The following is a 23,900-nucleotide window of genomic DNA, read 5'->3' as shown; positions in this document are numbered from 1 at the left end:
AATTGACAGCTGCTGCTGGATTATTCATAGTGGGATGTGATGTGTCTGAGATGCAAAGGTCACAAAAAAAATATATATATTTTTTTTTTAATTATTTTTTTTTATGCCAGGTCGGGTGTGCCAATCACCGCAGAAAGCACAGTAAAAGCAGAAGACCATGGTGAACTTGGTAGATTAGGTGTGCCTATCATAGTTCAAGGCAAGGTTTAAAGTGTATCATTGTTCAAAGACTTTTGCCTCCATTAGCACCTATTATGCATAAGGAGTAATGGGATTTTTCCCAAAGCGTGAAGATGGCCGCCATGCGTGAATGCCTCCTCGATGCTGCAATATGGCCGCCGAAAACGTTGTAAGCGCACGCGCGGCGTGCTCATGTTGCTAGCAACGTGAATGGCGCATATGCGACACTGCTTGCGCTTAGGAAATGGCACTGAGCATCAACATAGTACGCGCATGCAATGTGCCCAAGTTGCTAGGCAACGTGAACGGCGTGTATGCGAAAACTGCTTGCGCTTAGGAAATGGCACTAAACGTCAATACCCGGAATACGTACGGGTAGCAAGTCCTCGCAAAGCAGTAACAGGAAACTTTGATCGCGTGTAGCCTGTGGGTGCTGTAAATTGAGTGGGTCCTGAGCATCCACGTTGAGTTGAAGACGATCACCTCGGCTTGCTGACATAAACTCGTCGCCAAAAATGAAGTAGTCCAGAAGAACTCCAAATCAGAAGCAGGTAAATGTCTTTATTAGACGAGAACCTCAATCGTGGTGCTCTCCCGAACCGAAGTCAGCAAGCAACTGCCAAGAGGGAGAACGCTCCAACAAACATTCCACAATAACATTCTAATGAAGGTTTGACTCGAGGCCTACATCACAGAGAAACCTCGAGACAAATTACAACAGGTATCCTGCAAATATCTGCTAATCACCTGCTACGTCTTCCTGGTATGAAGCTCGTTGACGTTCCAAGTCAAAATCCTGATTTCATTTACACCTTTACTATTCCAACCATCTTGCACCTGTTGACCTTCATCCTGCTGAATATTTTTTTCTGATCTAACAAATGCTGATGTATTTGACCTATAAGCAACCTTAGAAATGATGAGAAGGGATGCCCTAAAGTACCTTATTACATCCTCTCTTCTCCTGACAGCATACCCCACCTTATCCAGATCGAGGACGAGACAAATCTGTAAATGAGGAATTTTTCCTAGGTTTTATTTTCCGTTTTTGGTACTTTTCTCTCCACCCAGTGCCCCCGCAGGGAACACTCCCCCCCCAAATTTTTGATGGTTTATCCATATATACCAATTTAGGTTGCCACCTACGTATCAAAACAAGCTAATCTGTATACTCTACCCCCACAGCTTAAAAAAAGAGAGATAACAACCAACTCCCTACTACCCTTGAATCCTAAAGGAGATGTGAAAGGGGGAATAAATTGGGAGGGGGGGAAGCCATGTTGAGTTTTCTACTAAGATCAGCACTTCCTAGTACAATTTTGTCTTCACAAATCTCCACACGAAACCCCTCTCCCCTAAATAGAAATCTATATTGTCCCACATGATTTTGAACAATGGTGGGAAACACAACTGTATCTTAGCCAATATATCTCTGACATTTGCTCATTCTCTGGCCAGGCTCCCACTGTCTTTACTCTTTCCAAATATCAGATCTAATAAATGTCACTTCTTCCCTTCAGAACCCTACCTCTCAGTAACTTATTATCAAACTCTTCAGATCGCTACCTTCTGTTGCTTCTCTGACACTCAAATTCTGAACTTGTTCTTGCTGGAATAATTTTTCAACCTTTCCATCTCATCTTGCAGACTCTGATTTTGCATTATAAGTGCTTTTAACAAGAGACATTGTCATCAGGGCCCGGAAGGAAGCCGCTGCCATGGAGAGCTGCAGTGCTGTGGGCTAAAGAAGGTGAACCTGGGCATTCCTGAGGCAGTGTTTGTGGAAGATGCTGAATCTTACATGAAGCAACCGCGGAATTAGATATCTGATCTAGTACTCAAGAAGTTGGATGAACAGTAACAGAAATATAAATTCATGGAACTTAACCTTGTTCAGAAAAAAAGGAGGCTAAAAAATCAGATATCTGAAGCTAAGCAAACATTGGAAATCTTAAAACACATGCATAAGAAAAAGGAATCCACGGATCCAATGGAGACAAGATCTTTATAGGCTGATAATCTTTACTTTAAAGCATCTGTTCGCCCCACTGATAAAGTTTGTTTGTGGTTAGCGGCAATTGTGATGCTAGAATATTATATAGATGAAGCTCAAACTCTGTTAGAGAAGAATCTATCAACAGCCACGAGAAACCTGGATTCAGCAGAAGAGGATTTGGATTTTCTTAGAGACCAGTTCATTACAACAGAAGTCAATGTGGTCAGAGTTTATAATTGGGATGTAAAGAGAAGAAATAAGGAAGATCCTACACAAGACCAAAGCATAGTTGCGTCCAATTTTAAGCAATGTTCAAATGTACAAGACACCTTTTTTATTTTAAATTAATTACCAGTATTTTTCTGAATTTATCCAATTTGAAGAAAATTGTAAAATGTAAAGTAAAAAATGGAAAATTACTGATCAGTGTTTTATTTATTTGCTTCATGAAATGACAATACATTTGAAAGCAAGAAGTCTCAGATCTTGTTCAGCGAAGATCTACAAATATTCGGGCTGCTTTATCTCTTTTTATAAAACATTTGTCTCGAAATGAGATGTGCATTTTTGAAATCTTAGAACATGGATGTTGTAGGTGGGTATTGTATTTAATGCCTTCAAGTGGTTTAACGTAGCAGAATAATACTTGAGCGCATTGTCCAGTACCTCCATTCTTGCCTCTATCTTCTTAATCCTCTCAAATACCTCATCAAATTTAGTCTCAATCGCTTGACAAACTCCCCTGAATGCCCCGCAATTTGATATTTCAAACAACCTTTGCAGCTCCTGGCAGTGATCTAGGAATAACTGCTCCACTGAAGCTGAAACTGGATTGGGGTTGTGGGACAAATTGTCCACTGCCACAGTGGCCACTGCTGTGGTCAGAACTAGGATAGCACAATGCGTTCTTGCTAGTTCCGGAGAGTGACTCGTGCCCACTGGTTCTGACATTTAGGGGCATATTTATACTCCGTTTGCGCCGAATTAGCGTAGTTTTTTTCGACGCAAATTCGGCGCAAAACTAACGCCATATTTATACTTTGGCGTTAGACGCGTCTAGTGCCAAAGTATGAGGAAAGAGCGTCATTTTTTTGCGTGAACGCCTTCCTTGCGTTAATGAGATGCAAGGTAGGCGTTCCCGTGTAAAAAAATGACTGCGACGCAAATGCGTCGTATTTATACTCCCGGGCAAAAATCACGCCCGGGAGTGGGAGGGCCAAAAAACGCCGCATTTGCGCCGGATTTTAGCGCCTGGGTCAGGGCAGGCGTTAAGGGACCTGTGGGCTCAAAATGAGCCCACAGCTGCCCTCCCATGCCCCCAGCGACCCCCCCTGCCACCCTTGCCCACCCCAGGAGGACACCCAAGGATGGAGGGACCCATCCCAGGGACATTCAGGTAAGTTCAGGTAAGTATAATTTTGTATTTTTTTTATATTTTTTTTTGGCATAGGGGAGCCTGATTTGTGCCCCCCTACATGCCTCAATGCCCAATGACCATGCCCAGGGGACATAAGTCCCCTGGGCATGGCCATTGGGCAAGGGGGCATGACTCCTGTCTTTACTAAGACAGGAGTCATGTAAATGGCGTCTGGGCGTCGTTAAAAATGGCGCAAATCGGGTGGAGGCGATTTTTTGCGTCAACCTGACTTGCACCATTTTTAAGACGCCCTAGCGCCATTTTTCCTAACGCCGGCGCTGCCTGGTGTACGTGGTTTTTTTCCACGCACACCAGGCAGCGCCGGTCTGCTTGCGCCGGCTAACGCCATTCAATAAATACGGCGCCAGCATGGCGCTTCAGAATGGCGTTAGCCGGCGCAAAACTTTTTGACGCTAAACTGCGTTAGCGCAGTTTAGCGTCAAAAAGTATAAATACGGGCCACAAGGTTTTTTTAAAAATGTGCTAGCAAGCAATTCATAACAGGGACCCCACCTGGTGGGCTCCTAAAGAATACCCCTTCCACTCAGCATTTATACCAGGCTCCTCAGGCTCTTTTGCTGCATGACCACTTTCTACATACACATAGATAATCACCCCCTTACTTGCTGTGCTCCAAAGTTCTATGTGTATATACTTGTAAATATTCACAGATGCACTTTTTCGCAGTGCCATCACTTTGTAGGAGCACCTCAATTTAGAAATGTTGTATTTTGGACAATATCAGTATAATCTGTTCTTAATGTGTACTTTTGTAAATGGGAAAGTGTTGGAAATGGCCTTTCTGCAGGGTCACCGCCCAAACTTTTTGTTTTCCTGCTTCTCTTTTTGTGAACTAATTTTTGCAGGCTTTAGGACTCTGCACACTTTACCACTGGTAGACAGTGCAAAAGTGCATTTGCTTTCTCCTCAAAACATGATGACATTGGCTCATAACCAATTGGCTTATTTAATTTACTTGTAAGTCCCTAGTCAAGTGCACTACATGTGCCCAGGGCCTGTAAATTAAATGCTACTAGTGGGCTGCAGCACTGGTTGTGCCACCCACATAAGTAGCCCCCTAACCATGTCTGAGGCCTGCCATTGCATTTAAAATATTTGCCAAGCCTTAAGCTCCCCTTTTTCTATATATATGTCACCCTTAAGTTATGCCCAAGGTAAACCGTAGGGCAGGGTGCTAGGTAGATAAAAGGCAGGACATGTACCTGTGCAGTTTATATGTCTGGTAGTGTAAAACTCCTACATTCATTTTTACACTGCTGTGAGGCCTGCTCCTTTCATAGGCTAACATTAGGGCTACCCTCACATACTGTTTGAGTGGTAGATTCTGATCTGAAAGGAGTTACAAGGTCATATTTAGTATGGCTAGACTGGTAATACAAAATCCTGCTGACTGGTGAAGTTGGATTTAATATTACTATTTTAGAAATGCCACTTTTAGAAAGTGAGCATTTCTCTGCACTTAAATTCTTCAGTGCCTTCCAATCCATGTCTGGCTAGGTTACTTGACAGCTCCCTTGTGCATTTCACTCAGACTGCCCCAAACACAGGATGCTCAGTCACACCTGCACACATCTGCATACTGAATGGGTCTTCCTGGGCTGGGAGGGTGGAGGGCCTGACACTTACATTTGAAAGGACAGTGGCCTGCCCTTACACAATGGACTGCCAAACCCCCTACTGGGACCCTGGCAAACAGGATGGAACTGAAAGCGGACCCAGTGCACTTCTAAGTCACTCTTTGAAGTCTCCCCCAGTTCAAAGGCACATTTGTGTATTTAAACAGGGCCTTTGACCCTACCAAATCAGACACTTCTGGACAAGATACCACTGGAGAAGAAACCCTGAACCAGAACCTGCAACCTGCCAAGAGGAATGCCTGGCTGCCCAAAGGACTCACCTGACTGCTTTTCTGCAAAGGACTGCTGCCCTGCTGTTGCCCTGCTGCCTTGCTGTCCTCTGGTTCTGCTGAGAAGTGCTCTCCAAGGGCTTGGATAGAGCTTGCCTCCTGTTCCCTGAAGTCTCAGGACCAAAAAACGTCATTTCTGAAAAACAATGCCTTGGGCGGCGAAAATTGACGCACAGCCTGCATCGCGGTGAGAAAATCACCACACGCCGAACCGGATCAACGCAGCCTGACTTCCTGAAGAGGAGAATGACGCAACACCAGCGTTGCGTTTGTAAATTCGACACACTGCCCACTGGATCGATGCAAAGCCGAACCAGAACGACGCAGCCTGACTTCCTTCGAGAAGAATCGACGCAGCGCCTGCTGTGTGGCAGAAATTTCCACACATCGCCCACCGGATCGACGCAGCCCCTGTGACTTCGTCCTGCACGCCTAGGATTTCAGTGCATCATCCCCAGGAAATCCGAAAACCCCGCAACCCGAAAAGGATCCCAGTCTCCGTGCCTGAAATCAATGCAAAACCTGCCCTGCGTGAAAACTCAATTACTCATCATCTGTATGGGCCGGAAAAATTGATGCACACCTCCCCATTTTCCACGCAACTCCTCCTCTGCAGTCCCTTGCGGAGAATTTGAACACAAACCAGGTACTTTGTGCTTGCAAGAGACACTTGTTGCTCTTTAATGACTAAAGACACTTTATATCATTTTTACAGTGATATTTCAATGCATACTTATTGATTCTTGATCGTTTTGACCTGCATTTATCCAGGTAAATAGTATATATTTTTCTAAACAATGTATGGTGTATTTTTGTGGTGTTATATTGTGTTATTGCATGATGTATTGCACAAATACTTTACACATTGCTTCTAAGTTAAGCATGACTGCTCAGTACCAAGCTACCAGAGGGTGGGCTCAGGATAATTTGGATTGTGTGTGACTTACCCTGACTAGAGTGAGGGTCCTTGCTTGGACAGAGAGTAACATGATTGCCAATCAAAGACCCCATTTCTAACAGGAAGGATTTATAGATACCTCAAAAATAATTAAAATGTTTGAATAACTAAGTAATTGAAGGTAAAATGTATTTATACAAGGAGTTTTGATGTACTCTACCGTTTAGTGTGTGAATTTTTACTGTGAAGTCAAGGCTGACAGCTCCCACACTGGGACCATTCTGTTTGTTTCTGCTCCAAATAGTCAGCACAGCACTTTCTCTCAATCCCACTCCATCATCCTACATCCGTGTTGGCAGCGCCAGAAAAAGCAAACGCTATGACCCGCTTTACCTCATACACCTCAATGAATCAATGCTTCTGCTGCTCCTGCTGACTCCTTCTTCTGGAAAGATCCCCCAGGCTGTTATTCACTTCCTACAAATGTAGTAGGACTGTGTATATAACAACAGGATCTTCACAATATGGAGACTTAGGGTCTGATTTAGAGTTTGGCAGATAGGGTTACTCGTCACAAACATGATGGATTTCCCTTCTATCGTATTACAATTCCATAATATCCTAAGGAAATCGTAAAATGGAGGACTGTATATCCGTCATGTTTGTGATGGACTAATTTATCCTCCGAATACTAAATCAGGCCGTTAGTCCATATATATCATCAGTGAATCTAGGTTTGTTTTGACTAGCTCACAGTACAACATCAAAACCCCTAATTTGACCAGAGTGATACATGTTATTGGTAACCTCAAACATGACCACTCAGAGACCCAAGGAAATTGTGGAAACAGATCTATCCCTTTTGTTTTGTCTCTCTTACATGGCCAAGGTAAACACAATAAACCAAACCTGCTGGCAAGTCTATATAATGTGCAGGTTTCAAAGAAACAAGTCTAAGCCATGTGCCAGTTCTCTCTTCCCAACTTTTACCTCACCAGCCACAGTCTGTCTCGAAACCGGCACATTATATAGATTTGACTGCAGATTCGGTTTTGCTCTACAGAAGAAACAGTAAAGAGATGGTATATGTGAATAAAGTCTTTTTAGGAACATGGGGTCTCTTGCATTTAGGAAACCATTTCTATGGACAAGATTCAGGTGACTGTAATTTAATACAAACTTAGGACATTATCAATATTGGGGTCAGTGGTTGTCTTCATATTTTACCTGTGAAGGGTTTCTCTGCATCCTATTCTGACAATATTTTTATAACTTAGGTGGTAGCCCTTACAGTGGACACACTGTATACCAAGATTTTTCCACTGGCCATTTCCAGATTTCCAGATCTTAAGCCATGCAGTAACCAGCATGGCACAACTTCCTGGGTTTCTGTCAGTTAGAGGGAAGCCTATATTACTGTGGAAGCAGTGGAAACGTTTTGATTCATATTTATTAACCCTTGGGGAAGAAATAAATCTCCTGATGCAAACAGGGTGTACTCCTTCACAACCTTGGCTTAGAAGGAAAGTTATATATAAGGGTCTGGACAACAGCCTGTGGGGCATGCAGAAGGGTACAGATGGACATAGAGAGATGTCAGTTTTGATGCTGGAAAAACATTGTGTTTCTCATATGAACATTGTCCTAGAATGTTTTTTTGTAAACATATTTAATTGGTTATCAAGCAACATCAAAAGCATAAAATGGCAAAGCAAGGGGAAATATGCATTGCAGTAGGCTAACATTAACAAGTCATAATGTCACGAAATTCCCTTACTTTGCTCCCTTATCCCATCTCTCCCTTCCTCTGAGTGGGAATATCACTGTCTTGGATCAATGCTGAAGCATTATAGGTGCAGAGCCTGGTGAATAAAATCATTGTGCAGGCCACCCTTAGTGGAGGTCGGATGATGAGCTGGCATGCATGTGGTACTATGATGGGGAGGGGCAAGCCACTGGGTTAGATTTAGGTAGGAGGTGGTGGTTAGGGTGTCCCACGAGGCATGGCCACAGGTGAACCTGTATGTGAAGGCGGGACTGGATGCTGCAAATTGTCAACTAAGGCTTCCCATGCATGGGCATTTTCCAACTTCCCAATTCCTCTGCCTGCCTTGTGCAGCAGCAGGGCCCCCTTGGAGCCAACTCATTTTTCCAATCCCCTGTGCCACGCCGAGAGGTGCGGGCACCTCAAGTCTTTCCAGCGGAGGGTGAGTTCGCGTTTAACCAGTATCAATGCTAAGTCTTGGAATTTACTGGTTACTCTATTTTTAGAAGTGTGTGGGAACCAGTGGAGCAAACAAAGACCTGGGGGGTGGATATTTCTCTTTGAATAGTTCTGCTAGTGTGCAGGTAACTCCATCCCAGTAGGTGCTTGAGTGAGGGCAAGAACGAGTCATGCAAAGAAAGTTGACACCTACCTCCCTGCATCTAGCGCAGGAGGCGTTAGCTACCCCAAAACATTTTTTGTTTTGCCTGGGGTAAGGTAGGCCCTGTGTAAGATATAAAAGTCAATTAGTTTAAAGCGTGCATTTCGGGAACTCTTGGAGATTCATACTAGTATGGGGTTCCAAGCCTTTTCAGTGATGGGGATTCCTAAATCCTCTTCCCAGCGGAACCGTAGGGCATCGAGTGGACGTAGGGTGTCTGCTTGCAGTGATCTACATAGCCATGTAATCACCTTATAAGTGTTGACTGAGAGTGCAATGTAGCAACAGCAGAGCTAGGCCTGAGGCTCCATGCCTCCAGATTTCTAATGGTGGCAATGGGCCGCTGTTACTGAGCCATGGAGCAGGAAATGACACGGGGAAGGTCAAAGTCCACTAGGAAATTGTCGAAAGGAAGGCAGGCTGAGTCACAGAACCATTGTCCCACTCTGTCGATCCTAGCGATCAACCTCTCCTGAAAGTCACCCCAAACCTGCGTGTAGTAGCAATGTCAGCATATTAAGTGGGAGGTCCTGGGAGTAGGGGATCTGGACATGTGTGTTTTGCAGAGCTCGAGCCCAACATTTCTGAATGACCAAAAACTCTCTTGAGCCAGCTGCCAAGGAGCTGCCAATTTATAACAGCTTTGTTTCAAGGCCACCAGGGGTGGGACCAATGGGCCCATTTTTTTGTCAGGGATTGTCTGCCTGCCATCTATTGGGGACCACTAGAGTTGGGCTGCCAGAAAGTATGATTTGAAATCTGGAACCGCCAGTCCTCTCTGAGACGTCGGACAGTGCAGTGTGATGAGGTCCACCTGTCTGCAGATCTGGCCCCAAATTAAAGGTCCTAGTAAAGTGTTGAGTTCTGCGAAGAATGATCTGAGTATCCACAGGGGGAGCGTACCAAAGAGTTATAAGAAGCGAGGCAGTACCACCATCTTCAGTATGGCTATCCGCCCTGCTACCGACAATGGGAGGGTCCTCCAAAAATCCAAATGAGACTTTAGTTTCCTATTCACAAGCCTGACCACTTTCTACATACACATAGATAATCACCCCCTTACTTGCTGTGCTCCAAAGTTCTATGTGTATATATTTGTAAATATTCACAGATGCACTTTTTCGCAGTGCCATCACTTTGTAGGAGCACCTCAGTTTAGAAATGTTGTATTTTGAACAATATCAGTATAATCTGTTCTTAATGTGTACTTTTGTAAATGGGAAAGTGTTGGAAATGGCCTTTCTGCAGGGTCACCGCCCAAACTTTTTGTTTTCCTCCTTCTCTTTTTGTGAACTCATTTTTGCAGGCTTTAGGACTCTGCACACTTTACCACTGCTGAACAGTGCTAAAGTGCATTTGCTTTCTCCTCAAAACATGATGACATTGGCTCATAACCAATTGGCTTATTTAATTTACTTGTAAGTCCCTAGTCAAGTGTACTACATGTGCCCAGGGCCTGTAAATTATATGCTACTAGTGGGCTGCAGCACTGGTTGTGCCACCCACATAAGTAGCCCCCATACCATGTCTGAGGCCTGCCATTGCAGCGCCTTTGTGTGAAGTTTCACTGCCACTTCGACTTGGCATTTAATATATTTGCCAAGCCTTAAGCTCCCCTTTTTCTGCATATATGTCACTCCTAAGTTATGCCCAAGGTAAACCGTAGGGCAGGGTGCTAGGTAGATAAAAGGCAGGACATGTACCTGTGCAGTTTATATGTCTGGTAGTGTAAAACTCCTACATTCATTTTTACACTGCTGTGAGGCCTGCTCCTTTCATAGGCTAACATTAGGGCTACCCTCATATACTGTTTGAGTGGTAGATTCTGATCTGAAAGGAGTTACAAGGTCATATTTAGTATGGCTAGCCTGGTAATACAAAATCCTGCTGACTGGTGAAGTTGGATTTAATATTACTATTTTAGAAATGCCACTTTTAGAAAGTGAGCATTTCTCTGCACTTAAATTCTTCAGTGCCTTCCAATCCATGTCTGGCTAGGTTACTTGACAGCTCCCTTGTGCATTTCACTCAGACTGCCCCAAACACAGGATGCTCAGTCACACCTGCACACATCTGCATACTGAATGGGTCTTCCTGGGCTGGGAGGGTGGAGGGCCTGACACTTACATTTGAAAGGACAGTGGCCTGCCCTTACACAATGGACTGCCAAACCCCCTACTGGGACCCTGGCAAACAGGATGGAACTGAAAGCGGACCCAGTGCACTTCTAAGTCACTCTTTGAAGTCTCCCCCAGTTCAAAGGCACATTTGTGTATTTAAACAGGGCCTTTGACCCTACCAAATCAGACACTTCTGGACAAGATACCACTGGAGAAGAAACCCTGAACCAGAACCTGCAACCTGCCAAGAGGAACTGCCTGGCTGCCCAAAGGACTCACCTGACTGCTTTTCTGCAAAGGACTGCTGCCCTGCTGTTGCCCTGCTGCCTTGCTGTCCTCTGGTTCTGCTGAGAAGTGCTCTCCAAGGGCTTGGATAGAGCTTGCCTCCTGTTCCCTGAAGTCTCAGGACCAAAAAACGTCATTTCTGCAAAACAATGCCTTGGGCGGCGAAAATTGACGCACAGCCTGCATCGCGGTGAGAAAATCACCACACGCCGAACCGGATCAACGCAGCCTGACTTCCTGAAGAGGAGAATGACGCAACACCAGCGTTGCGTTTGTAAATTCGACACACTGCCCACTGGATCGATGCAAAGCCGAACCAGAACGACGCAGCCTGACTTCCTTCGAGAAGAATCGACGCAGCGCCTGCTGTGTGGCAGAAATTTCCACACATCGCCCACCGGATCGACGCAGCCCCTGTGACTTCGTCCTGCACGCCTAGGATTTCAGCGCATCATCCCCAGGATATCCGAAAACCCCGCAACCCAAAAAGGATCCCAGTCTCCGTGCCTGAAATCAATGCAAAACCTGCCCTGCGTGAAAACTCAATTACTCATCATCTGTATGCGCCGGAAAAATTGATGCACACCTCCCCATTTTCCACGCAACTCCTCCTCTGCAGTCCCTTGCGGAGAATTTGAACACAAACCAGGTACTTTGTGCTTGCAAGCGACACTTGTTGCTCTTTAATGACTAAAGACACTTTATATCATTTTTACAGTGATATTTCAATGCATACTTATTGATTCGTGATCGTTTTGACCTGCATTTATCCAGGTAAATAGTATATATTTTTCTAAACAATGTATGGAGTATTTTTGTGGTGTTATATTGTGTTATTGCATGATGTATTGCACAAATACTTTACACATTGCTTCTAAGTTAAGCCTGACTGCTCAGTACCAAGCTACCAGAGGGTGGGCACACGATAATTTGGATTGTGTGTGACTTACCCTGACTAGAGTGAGGGTCCTTGCTTGGACAGAGAGTAACATGACTGCCAATCAAAGACCCCATTTCTAACAGGAAGGATTTATAGATACCTCAAAAATAATTAAAATGTTTGAATAACTAAGTAATTGAAGGTAAAATGTATTTATACAAGGAGTTTTGATGTACTCTACCGTTTAGTGTGTGAATTTTTACTGTGAAGTCAAGGCTGACAGCTCCCCCACTGGGACCATTCTGTTTGTTTCTGCTCCAAATAGTCAGCACAGCACTTTCTCTCAATCCCACTCCATCATCCTACATCCATGTTGGCAGCGCCAGAAAAGCAAACGCTATGACCCGCTTTACCTCATACACCTCAATGAATCAATGCTTCTGCTGCTCCTGCTGACTCCTTCTTCTGGAAAGATCCCCCAGGCTGTTATTCACTTCCTACAAATGTAGTAGGACTGTGTATATAACAACAGGATCTTCACAATATGGAGACTTAGGGTCTGATTTAGAGTTTGGCAGATAGGGTTACTCCGTCACAAACATGATGGATTTCCCTTCTATCGTATTACAATTCCATAATATCCTAAGGAAATCGTAAAATGGAGGACTGTATATCCGTCATGTTTGTGATGGACTAATTTATCCTCCGAATACTAAATCAGGCCTTTAGTCCATATATATCATCAGTGAATCTAGGTTTGTTTTGACTAGCTCACATTACAACATCAAAACCCCTAATTTGACCAGAGTGATACATGTTATTGGTAACCTCAAACATGACCACTCAGAGACCCAAGGAAATTGTGGAAACAGATCTATCCCTTTTGTTTTGTCTCTCTTACATGGCCAAGGTAAACACAATAAACCAAACCTGCTGGCAAGTCTATATAATGTGCAGGTTTCAAAGAAACAAGTCTAAGCCATGTGCCAGTTCTCTCTTCCCAACTTTTACCTCACCAGCCACAGTCCGTCTCGAATCCGGCACATTATATAGATTTGACTGCAGATTCGGTTTTGCTCTACAGAAGAAACAGTAAAGAGATGGTATATGTGAATAAAGTCTTTTTAGGAACATGGGGTCTCTTGCATTTAGGAAACCATTTCTATGGACAAGATTCAGGTGACTGTAATTTAATACAAACTTAGGACATTATCAATATTGGGGTCAGTGGTTGTCTTCATATTTTACCTGTGAAGGGTTTCTCTGCATCCTATTCTGACAATATTTTTATAACTTAGGTGGTAGCCCTTACAGTGGACACACTGTATACCAAGATTTTTCCACTGGCCATTTCCAGATTTCCAGATCTTAAGCAATGCAGTAACCAGCATGGCACAACTTCCTGGGTTTCTGTCAGTTAGAGGGAAGCCTATATTACTGTGGAAGCAGTGGAAACGTTTTGATTCATATTTATTAACCCTTGGGGAAGAAATAAATCTCCTGATGCAAACAGGGTGTACTCCTTCACAACCTTGGCTTTGAAGGAAAGTTATATATAAGGGTCTGGACAACAGCCTGTGGGGCATGCAGAAGGGTACAGATGGACATAGAGAGATGTCAGTTTTGATGCTGGAAAAACATTGTGTTTCTCATATGAACATTGTCCTAGAATGTTTTTTTGTAAACATATTTAATTGGTTATCAAGCAACATCAAAAGCATAAAATGGCAAAGCAAGGGGAAATATGCATTGCAGTAGGCTAACATTAACAAGTCATAATGTCATGAAATTCCCTTACTTTGCTCCCTTATCCCATCTCTCCCTTCCTCTGAGTGGGAATATCACTGTCTTGGATCAATGCTGAAGCTTTATAGGTGCAGAGCCTGGTGAATAAAATCATTGTGCAGGCCACCCTTAGTGGAGGTCGGATGATGAGCTGGCATGCATGTGGTACTATGATGGGGAGGGGCAAGCCACTGGGTTAGATTTAGGTAGGAGGTGGTGGTTAGGGTGTCCCACGAGGCATGGCCACAGGTGAACCTGTATGTGAAGGCGGGACTGGATGCTTCAAATTGTCAACTAAGGCTTCCCATGCATGGGCATTTTCCAACTTCCCAATTCCTCTGCCTGCCTTGTGCAGCAGCAGGGCCCCCTCGGAGCCAACTCATTTTTCCAATCCCCTGTGCCACGCCGAGAGGTGCGGGCCCCTCGAGTCTTTCCAGCTGAGGGTGAGTACGCGTTTAACCAATTTATAACAGCTTTGTTTCAAGGTCACCAGGGGTGGGACCAATGGGCCCATTTTCTTGTCAGGGATTGTCTGCCCGCCATCCATTGGGGACCACTGGAGTTGGGATGCCAGATAGTATGATTTGAAATCTGGAACCGCCAGTCCTCTCTGAGACGTCGGACAGTGCAGTGTGATGAGGTCCACCTGTCTGCAGATCTGGCCCCAAATTAAAGTTCCTAGTAAAGTGTTGAGTTCTGCGAAGAAGGATCTGAGTATCCACAGGGGGAGCGTACCAAAGAGTTATAAGAAGCGAGGCAGTACCACCATCTTCAGTATGGCTATCCGCCCTGCTACCGACAATGGGAGGGTCCTCCAAAAATCCAAATGAGACTTTAGTTTCCTATTCACAAGCCACAGGTTCCCCTTGAAATTGTCTCATTCGTTATGGTAAACTTTCACCTCTAAATAGAAGAGGTAGTGAGCCTCCCAAATGAGGCTACCCAGGGAGTCAAGGGCCTGGTTATCTTTCCTAGTGAGAAAGAGGCGGGTCTTCCTCCAATTGACTTTAAGGCCAGATAAAGCACCAAGGCTCATATTTATAAAATTTTTGCGCCACATTTGCGTCACTTTATGACGCAAAAGCGGGGCAAACTTACAAAATACAGTTATATTTTGTAAGTCTGCTCCGCTTTTGCATAAAAAAATTAAGCAAATACGACGCAAGAAAAGTATAAATACGGGCCCTCCAGTAGAGCTCTGGCCCCAGCCAGATCACCCATGTTGTCACCGAGGAAGAGCAGTAGGTCATCTGCATACAGTGCTATCCTCTGAGTAATGGTGCCCCCCCGGATGTCTCTGTTATGGCCCCCAAGCGAGCCATTCATGTCAAGGGCTCCTTAGCTATCACAAAGAGGAGGGGTGAGAGAGGGCAGGCCTGTTGCATTCCTCGTTCTACTATGTAGCTATCTGAGATAGCCCATTAGGTGTAGACTCGGCCTGTAGTGCTAGTATATAGTAGACACATCCAGTCTATAAAGTCACTACCCATCCCCATGAGTAGCATCAAGCCACAGAGGTAGTCCCTCTCTGGGCTATCAACGGCCTTCTCTGTGTCTACAGCAAGGATGGCTGCTTTATCCTTGTCATACGTGGAGGCATCCAGGAGCGACAGTAATCTCCTAACAGTAATGGCTGTGTTTTGGCCTTGGAGAAAGCCAGTTTGGTCAGGGTGTATTATCTGCATCATGTATCAGACTAATCTATTGTCCAGGACTTTGCTCACTATTTTATAGTTGATATTCAACATTGAGAGCAGCTGGTAGGCTTTGAAATCTGCAGTTTGTCACCCAGGTTTTAATAGCAGTACGACTAATGCTTCTCTGGGGGTCGGCAGAAGGCAGCCCTGTAAAGGGTTGCAAGACTTTTGGCGAGCTCTGATAAGTAGGTACAATAGAATTCCTCTGGAAATCCATCCAAGCCCAGAGTTTGTCTCTTGCAAGTCTTTTAATCCCCCCAAGGATTTCCTGTGCGGTGATGGCCACACCTAGGCCGTCCACCTACCTGGCTGTAAGTTGTGGGAGAGGAACTGATGACAAGACTCCGTGTAATGATGTGTGATTGCACTGGGTCCTACTTGTGTACAACTCTTGATAATATTGCAAGATGCAGTGATTATTATCAGTTCGGAAATAAAGAACATCTCAGGAGATAGGAGTTCCAGTATGTGCTTGCCCCGTCTAATAGGATTGACTAACAAGGCTAAGAGGCATCCAGACCGGTCATGCTCCGCATGAGTTCTTTCATATAAGCCCTATAGTCATCGCAGTCGGTCATTGTATGTCGCAACACACTCTTTGCCCCAAGTAGTACGGTAAGTAATTCTGGGTGATAATGGCATTTTTGTTCAACTTCACTGTGTGCGGACTTGGCATTACTGAGCTCTTGAAGCAAGGTGCGCCTGATGCCCATTGTTAGAAATGGGATCTTTGGTTGGCAGTCAGGTTACCCCCTGTCCAAGCAAGGACCCTCACTCTAGTCAGGGCAAGTCACACACAATCCAAATTATCCTGTGCTCACCCTCTGGTAGCTTGGCACTGAGCACTCAGGCTTAACTTAGAAGGCAATATGTAAAATATTTGTGCAATAAATCATATAATAACACCATATAGCCCCACAAAAGTACACCACACAGTGATTAGAAAAATATATAATATTTATCTGGATAAATGCAGGTCAAAACAATCAAAGATGCAATAATTAAATGTAGAGATATCACCGAAAAGTGATATAAAGGGTGATAAGCCTTTTAAAAGCAAACAAAGTCTATTTCAAACTCAAAGTACCTGGTTCGGTGAAAAATCTCCGCAAAGAGCTGCAGAGGAGGAGATGCATGGAAACAAAGGGGTGTGCGTCAATTTCTTGGGCCGTACGTGGCGATGCGTCGTTCAGTTTTCACGCAGGGACGGCTGTGCGTCGATTTCCAGTGCTCGGTCGTGGATTCTCTTCAGGTTGCGGGGTTTTCAGATGCCCCAGGGACGATGCGTGGATTTCCTGCACTGGCAGGACGAAGACACAGGAGCTGTGGCGATTCGGTTGGCATTGCATTGAATTTTCTACCGCACGGCAGGCGCTGCGTCGATTCCTCTCTGGAAGTTGGGCTGCGCCGTTCGGGTTCGGCTGTGCGTCATTCAGGTGGGCCGCGCGTTGAATTTCCGGTTGCTACGCTGGTGCTTCATCGATTTTCTCATTGCAAAGTCGGGCTGCGTCGTTCCGGATCGGTGAGCAGTGAAATTTTCACCACTGTGCAGGTTGTGCGTCACTTCTGGCAGGCTGTGTGTCGAATTTCACCGCACAAGGAGTCCTTCTTGTAGAGATTACTTTTATTTGGTCCTGAGACTTCAGGGAACAGGAGGCACGCTCTTTTCAAGCCCTTGGAGAACACTTATTTACTTCAGCCAGAGACCAGCAAGGCAACAGGGCAACAGCAAGGCAGCAGTCCGTCACAGAAAGCAGTCAGGTGCAGCCAGGCAGTTCTTCTTGGCAGGATGCAGGTTCTGGTTACAAGTTTCTTCTCCAGGTAGTGTCTGAGTTGGTAGGGGCAAAGGCCCTGTTTAAATACCCAAATGTGCCTTTGAAGTGGGGGGAGACTTCAAAGAGTGGCTTAGAAGTCCACCAGGTCCCCTTTCAGTTCAGTACTGTCTGTCAGGGTCCCAGTAGGGTGTGTGGCAGTCCTTTGTGTGAGGGCAGGCCCTCCACCCTCCCAGCCCAGAAGGACCCATTCAAAATGCAGATGTATGCAAGTGAGGCTGAGTATCCTGTGTTTGGGGTGTGTCTGAGTGAATGCACATGGAGCTGTCAACTAAACCCAGCCAGACGTAGATTGTAAGGCACAGAAAGATTTAAGTGCAGAGAAATGATCACTTTCTAAAAGAGGCATTTCTAAAATAGAAATATTAAATCCAACTTCACCAGTCAGCAGGATTTTATATCACCATTCTGGCCATACTAAATATGACCTTCCTACTCCTTTCAGATCAGCAGCTAGCACTCAAACAATGTATGAGGGCAGCCCCAATGTTAGCCTATGAAGGGAGCAGGCCTCGCAGCAGTGTAAAAATGAATTTAGGAGTTTTACACTACCAGGACATGCAAACTACACAGGCACATGTCCAGCCTTTTGCCCACACAGCACCCTGCCCTCTGCGTTACCTAGGGCATACCTTAGGTGTGTCTTATATGTAGGAAAAGGGGAGTTTTAGGCTTGGCAAGTTCTTTTAAATGCCAAGTCGAATTGGCAGTGAAACTTCACACATAGGCCTTGCAATATCAGGCCTGAGACAAAGTTAAGGGGCTACTGAAGAGGGTGGCATAATCAGTGCTGCAGGCCCACTAGTAGCATTTAATCTATACACCCGTGGCACATATTATGCACTATACTAGGGACTTATAAGTAAATTAAATAGTCCAATTGGGTATGATCCAATGTTACCATGTTTAAAGGGAGAGAGCACATGCACTTTGGCACTGGTCAGCAGTGGTAAAGTGCGCAGAGTCTAAAAACCAGCAAAAACAGTATCTAAAAAATGGAGGGAGGCAGGCAAAAACTTAGGGGTGACCACCCTAAGGCTGTCAGGTCTAACATGTCTCCCCCAGCTGAAAGTGGGGAGAGCTACCCAACCTCCTGGGAGCTCTCATCGCTAAGGCAGTAGTATTGGGAGAGACCAGTGTTCGCATGGTCAATTCCCAGGTGATGCTCCACCACAAAGTCCATCCCCTGTAGGGAAATGGACCCCCTCATCTGCATGAGCCATCTGAGGGGCCTGTGGTCTGTCTGAACACGGGAGTGAGTCCCAAACAGGTATGGTCTCAGCTTCTTCAGTGCCCAGACCACAGTAAATGCTTCTCTCTCAAATGTACTCCACCTCTGTTCCTGTGGTAATAGTCTTCTGCTAATAAAGACTACTGGTTGGTCTGAGCCCTCCTCATTTAGCTGTGCTAGAACAGCCCCTATGCCATGCTCTGAAGAGTCTGTCTGCAGAATAAATTCCTGGGAGTAGTCAGAGGCCTTGAGCACAGGGGATGTGCACATGGCTTCCTTCAGGGAAACAAGGCTTTTTGACAAGCCTCTGTCCAATTCACCAACCCAGGTTGCTCTTTGGAAGTAAGTTCTGTCAAGGGTGACACAATTGTACCACAGCCCTTGACAAATATGTGGTAGTATCCAGTGAGGCCTAAAAAGGCTCTCACTTCAGTCTGTGTTCTAGGTGGTCGCCAGGCCTTGATAGTTTCAATCTTGGCCTGGAGTGGTTGCACCTTGCCACCACCTACAAGGTGTCCCAAGTACACCACGGAACCCTGCCCAATCTGGCGCTTACTAGCCTTGATGGTCAGGCCTGCCTGCTGCAGAGCCTGAAGCACCCCCTTGAGGTGGAGCAGGTGTTCCTCCCAGCTGGAACTATAGACAGCTATGTCATCTAGGTAGGCTGTGCAGTAGGCATCCTTGCTAGCTAGGACCAACCGTTGGAAGGTAGTGGGGCATTTTTTATCCCAAAGGGTATCACCCGGAACTGATAATGGCCATCAGGTGTGGAAAATGCAGATCTCTCTTTAGCCCCCTCAGTCAGAGCGATCTGCCAGTACCCTGGAGTAAGATCAAACGTACTCAGGAACTTGGAAGCACCTAGCCTGTCAACGAGCTCATCAGCTCGGGGATGGGGTAAGCATCAGACCGTGTGACAGAGTTGAGACCCTGGTAGTCCACATAGCACCGGAGTTCTGGCTTCGCACCGGGGGAAGCAGCCTTAGGAACCAGCACCACAGGGCTGGTCCAGGGATTTCTCAATAACCCCTAAGGTCAACATCTTTGGAGACTTCCTCCTTGATGCTGGCCTTCACCTTATCAGACAACCTGTAAATTGTGTTCTTCAAAGGGGGACTGTCTCCTGTATCAATGTCATGGACACATAGATGGGTAAGTCCAGGAGTAAGGAAAAACAGGGAAGAGAACTGCTCTAACAGCTCAGAGCAGTCTCCTCTCTGGTCTACAGTCAGGGAGTCAGAGAGATTGACACCCTCCACTGACCCATCACCTTCTTTGGCAGAGAGGAGGTTGGGGAGAGGTTCACTCTCCTCTTCCATGCCCTCATCTGTGACTAGGAGCAATCTGACCTCAGAGCTCTCAAAGTGAGGTTTGAGTCTGTTGTGATGGAGAACCCTTAGGGGGTGCCTAGGGGTCTTCAAGTCCACTAGGTAAGTGGTCTCCCCATTCTGCTCTTTAATCTCAAATGGGCCAGGCCAGTGGTCCTGGAGAGCCCTAGGCTCTACTGGCTCCATCACCCAAACCTTGTCTCCAGGCCAGAACTCAAACAGAGTGGCCTTCCGGTCGTACCACTCCTTCATCACCTCTTGACTGGCCTCAAGGTTACTCTTGGCCTTCTTCCAGAAGCGTTGGGTTTGGTTGTGGAGGGCCAGCATGTAGCTGACCACATCCTGGGGAGGTGTCGGGGGAGCTTTCTCCCAGCCCTCTTTCATTATGCTTAGTGGTCCCCTGACAGGATAACAATAGAGAAGTTCAAAGGGGCTGAACCCCTCCCCTTTTTGGGGCACCTCCCTCTAAGCAAATAGCAGGCATGGTAAGAGGACTTCCCACTTACACCTCATGGCTTCAGTTAGGCCATTGATCATGCCTTTAAGGGTCTTGTTGAATCTCTCAACAAGCCCATTGGATTGAGGGTGATAAGGGGTGGTAAACCGGTAGGTCACCCCACACTCATCCCACATGGACTTCATGTATGCAGACATGAGGTTTGTGCCTCTTTCAGACACAACTTCCTTAGGGAATCCCATGCAGGTAGATATTCCCAGCAGGGCTCTGGTCACCATCGGTGCAGTCACTGTTCTCAGAGGGATTGTTTCTGGATAGCGGGTGGCATGGTCCACCAAAACCAGGATAAACCTGTTGCCCAAGGCAGTTTGGGGGTACAAGGGACCATTTATGTCGATGCTCCCCCTTTCAAAAGGGGTGCCAACGACGGGGAGTGGGATCAGGAGAGCTTTAAGCATTTTCCCTGTCTTCCCACTAGCCTGGCAGGTGGGACAGGTTCTGCAGAAATGATCTGAGGCCACCCTCATTCTAGGCCAATGGAAGTGGTGACAAGCCTGTCAAAGGGCTTGTCTTGGCCAGATGTCCTGCCAGAGGAATGTCATGAGCCAGACCCAGTAGGAAGGCCCGGTAACACTGGGGACCACCAGCACACGTGCTGCTCCAGGGCCCCGAACCTTAGGCTCACTGTAAAGGAGATCATTCTCCCAGTAAATATGGTGAGTGCCAGAGGCTTCACCAGCTGCTTGGGCTTCGGCTTGTCACCTCAGACCCTCAAGGGAGGGGCATTCTTTCTGCACCTTGCAGAACTCTGCCCTGGTTGGCCCACCCTCTGCTTGCGAGCCAGCAAATTCAGGTAGGTTGCCCAGGGCAGCTATGTCCTCTCCAGTTGGCTCAGGGGCCTCCTCCTCCTCAGGAGCCCCGTCCACCACTGTGGGAACTTCTGAAGCAGGTTTCCCAGGCTTCTTGCCCTTCCTCTTTGCAGCTGTCTGGGCCATTGTTCCAGACGCTCTTGACTCCCTTCCCGGGCAGCCATGGACCTTGCGGTCATGCAGACCCACTCAGGCAAACCTAGGGCCATATTTATACTTTTTGACGCAAAACTGCGCTAACGCAGTTTTGCGTCAAAAAAAGTTAGCCGCCGGCGCTGCCTGGTGTGCGTGGAAAAAAACGATGTACACCAGGCAGCGCCGGCGTAGGGGGATATGGAGCTTGGGCGCCAAAAAATGGGGCAAGTCAGGCTGAGGCAAATTTTTCGCCTCAACCCGATTTGCGCCATTTTTTCCGACTCCCAACCCCCATAGAAATGACTCCTGTCTTAGCAAAGACAGGAGTCATGCCCCCTTGCCCAATGGCCATGCCCAGGGGACTTCTGTCCCCTGGGCATGGTCATTGGGCATAGTGGCATGTAGGGGGGCACAAATCAGGCCCCCCTATGCCACAAAAAAAAAAAAAAAAACACTTACCTGAACTTACCTTAATGTCCCTGGGATGGGTCCCTCCAGCCTTGGGTGTCCTCCTGGGGTGGGCAAGGGTGACAGGGGGTGTCCCTGGGGGCATGGGAGGGCACCTCTGGGCTCCTTCAGAGCCCACAGGTCCCTTAACGCCTGCCTTTTCCAGGCGCTAAAAAACGGCGCAAAAGCGGCCGTACGTCATTTTTTTTGACCTGCCCACTCCCGGCCGTTAATTTTGCCCGGGAGTGTAAATACGGCGCACATGCCTCGGAGTCAATTTTTTAGACGGGAACGCCTACCTTGCATCTCATTAACGCAAAGTAGGTGTCCACGCTAAAAAATGACGCAAACTCCATGGACTTTGGCGCTAGACACGTCTAACGCCAAAGTATAAATATGGAGTTAGTTATGCGTCGGAATTGCGTAAAAAAAAACGACGCAATTCCGGCGCAAGCAGAGTATAAATATGCCCCCTAATATCTCCAGGTGTTATCTGAGCTCTACCTCCTTCCAGCGGGTAAGCTCAAGATCATTGCCTAACAGACAATCTACAGGCAGGGAAGGACTCACAGCTACTTTCAGAGTACCAGAGACCCCCCCCCCACTCAAAGGGAACCAAAGCCACTGGTAGGAGCCTCTCGCGATTGTTAGCGACTATGACCTGATGGAATGTCTTAGGGAAAACCTGCTCTGCTGACACCAGCTGACTCTTGACAGTAGTCATACTGGCTCCTGTGTCACGCAGAGCCTCCACACTTTGCCCATCAGTGGTGACCCACTGCCTATACTTTGAAGTATTTGCAGGCATGTGAGCTTTAGGCACCATCTCTCTATCTCCCAGGGACACTAGGGATACCTCTGTCTGCCCCCCAAAGCTAACTGGGACTGTCTCCCCCCCCCCAGCGCTACACTATCCAACCCAGGTGTCTGTCCAGTGGTGGACTGTGCTCTCCTGGAACACTGGGAGTCACCCTTAGAGTGTCCATGCTGGTAGCACTCTAAGCATTTGGGGATAAAAGTCCCTAACTTTCTGTCAAAGAACCCTGGTTTCTTCCCAAATCTAGAAGAGGAATGGTTATCACCCCCACCTTGGGAATTGTTTCTGGGGCCTTTAGAGAACTTCTTATCTTTAGGTTTTTCTGCCCCCTCTTTCTTCTGTTGGGAACCCTGACCACCTTTGTGGGTGTCCCCCCCAGATGCCTTCTTGGACACTCTGGTGCTAACCCAGAGGTCCGCCTCCTCAGCAAGCTTCCTTGGATCAGACAGCTTACTATCTACCAACTCTGTAAAAGAAATACTGAGCATATGCTCTCTCAGAATCAAGTCATATAAGCCTTTGTAATCATCTACTTTACTGCCCGCACCCATCCATTCAGTGCCTTTTTAGAGAAATCAAAATAATCTTCCCAAATTTGTGTGTAAAGTTTGGTGCTGTCCCTAAACCTCTGACAGTATTTCTCAGGGGTCAGCTCAAACTTGGCCAGTAAAGCGGCTTTCATGGGTGCATAGACATTCTGATCATATGGATCTAGTATAAGAAGTGTGTCCCTCCCCACTCCTGGTACACAAAACCACAAGGCCGCCCGCCTTTGCTCCTCAGAGGTCCCTTAGTGCAACTTCATAGGCAGCCAACCACTTGTCAATGTCATCTCCCACCACATAACTTGGCACCACATTCTTAGGCATACTAACCTTTTTCTCCCCAACAGGTCCTGTATGTATGCTGCCACCATCACTGCTGGATTCAGACTGTCTCGCCTTGATCTCCAGCTCCTTGAGACTCAGTTCATGACCCAACAAAAGTTTTTTCTCAGCTGCAGCTTCAGCTCTCTCAGCTTCAAGCTGTTTGGCTGCTCTTTCAGCCTTGGCTTGCTTGGCTTCTCTCTTTGCTTTCCTTTCCTCCTGTTGAGCCTCAATTTATAGCCTTGCCATCTGCAATTGAAACTCTCTCTCCTCTCTCCTTTCCTCTGCCGTCAGGCCTTGATAAGAG

General features: G+C 46.5%; 1 pseudogene; it reads left to right on the top strand.

Annotated features, from left to right (window-relative positions):
• The first annotated feature begins 1,966 nt into the window (after positions 1–1,966).
• On the top strand, positions 1,967–2,524 carry LOC138259757 (prefoldin subunit 3 pseudogene; annotated as a pseudogene).
• Positions 2,525–23,900: the final 21,376 nt, after the last annotated feature.

The sequence above is a fragment of the Pleurodeles waltl genome, chromosome 9 (assembly GCF_031143425.1).
Source record: "Pleurodeles waltl isolate 20211129_DDA chromosome 9, aPleWal1.hap1.20221129, whole genome shotgun sequence".
In the NCBI taxonomy this organism is placed as follows: domain Eukaryota; kingdom Metazoa; phylum Chordata; class Amphibia; order Caudata; family Salamandridae; genus Pleurodeles; species Pleurodeles waltl.
This window is presented reverse-complemented; position numbering and strand designations above follow the sequence as displayed.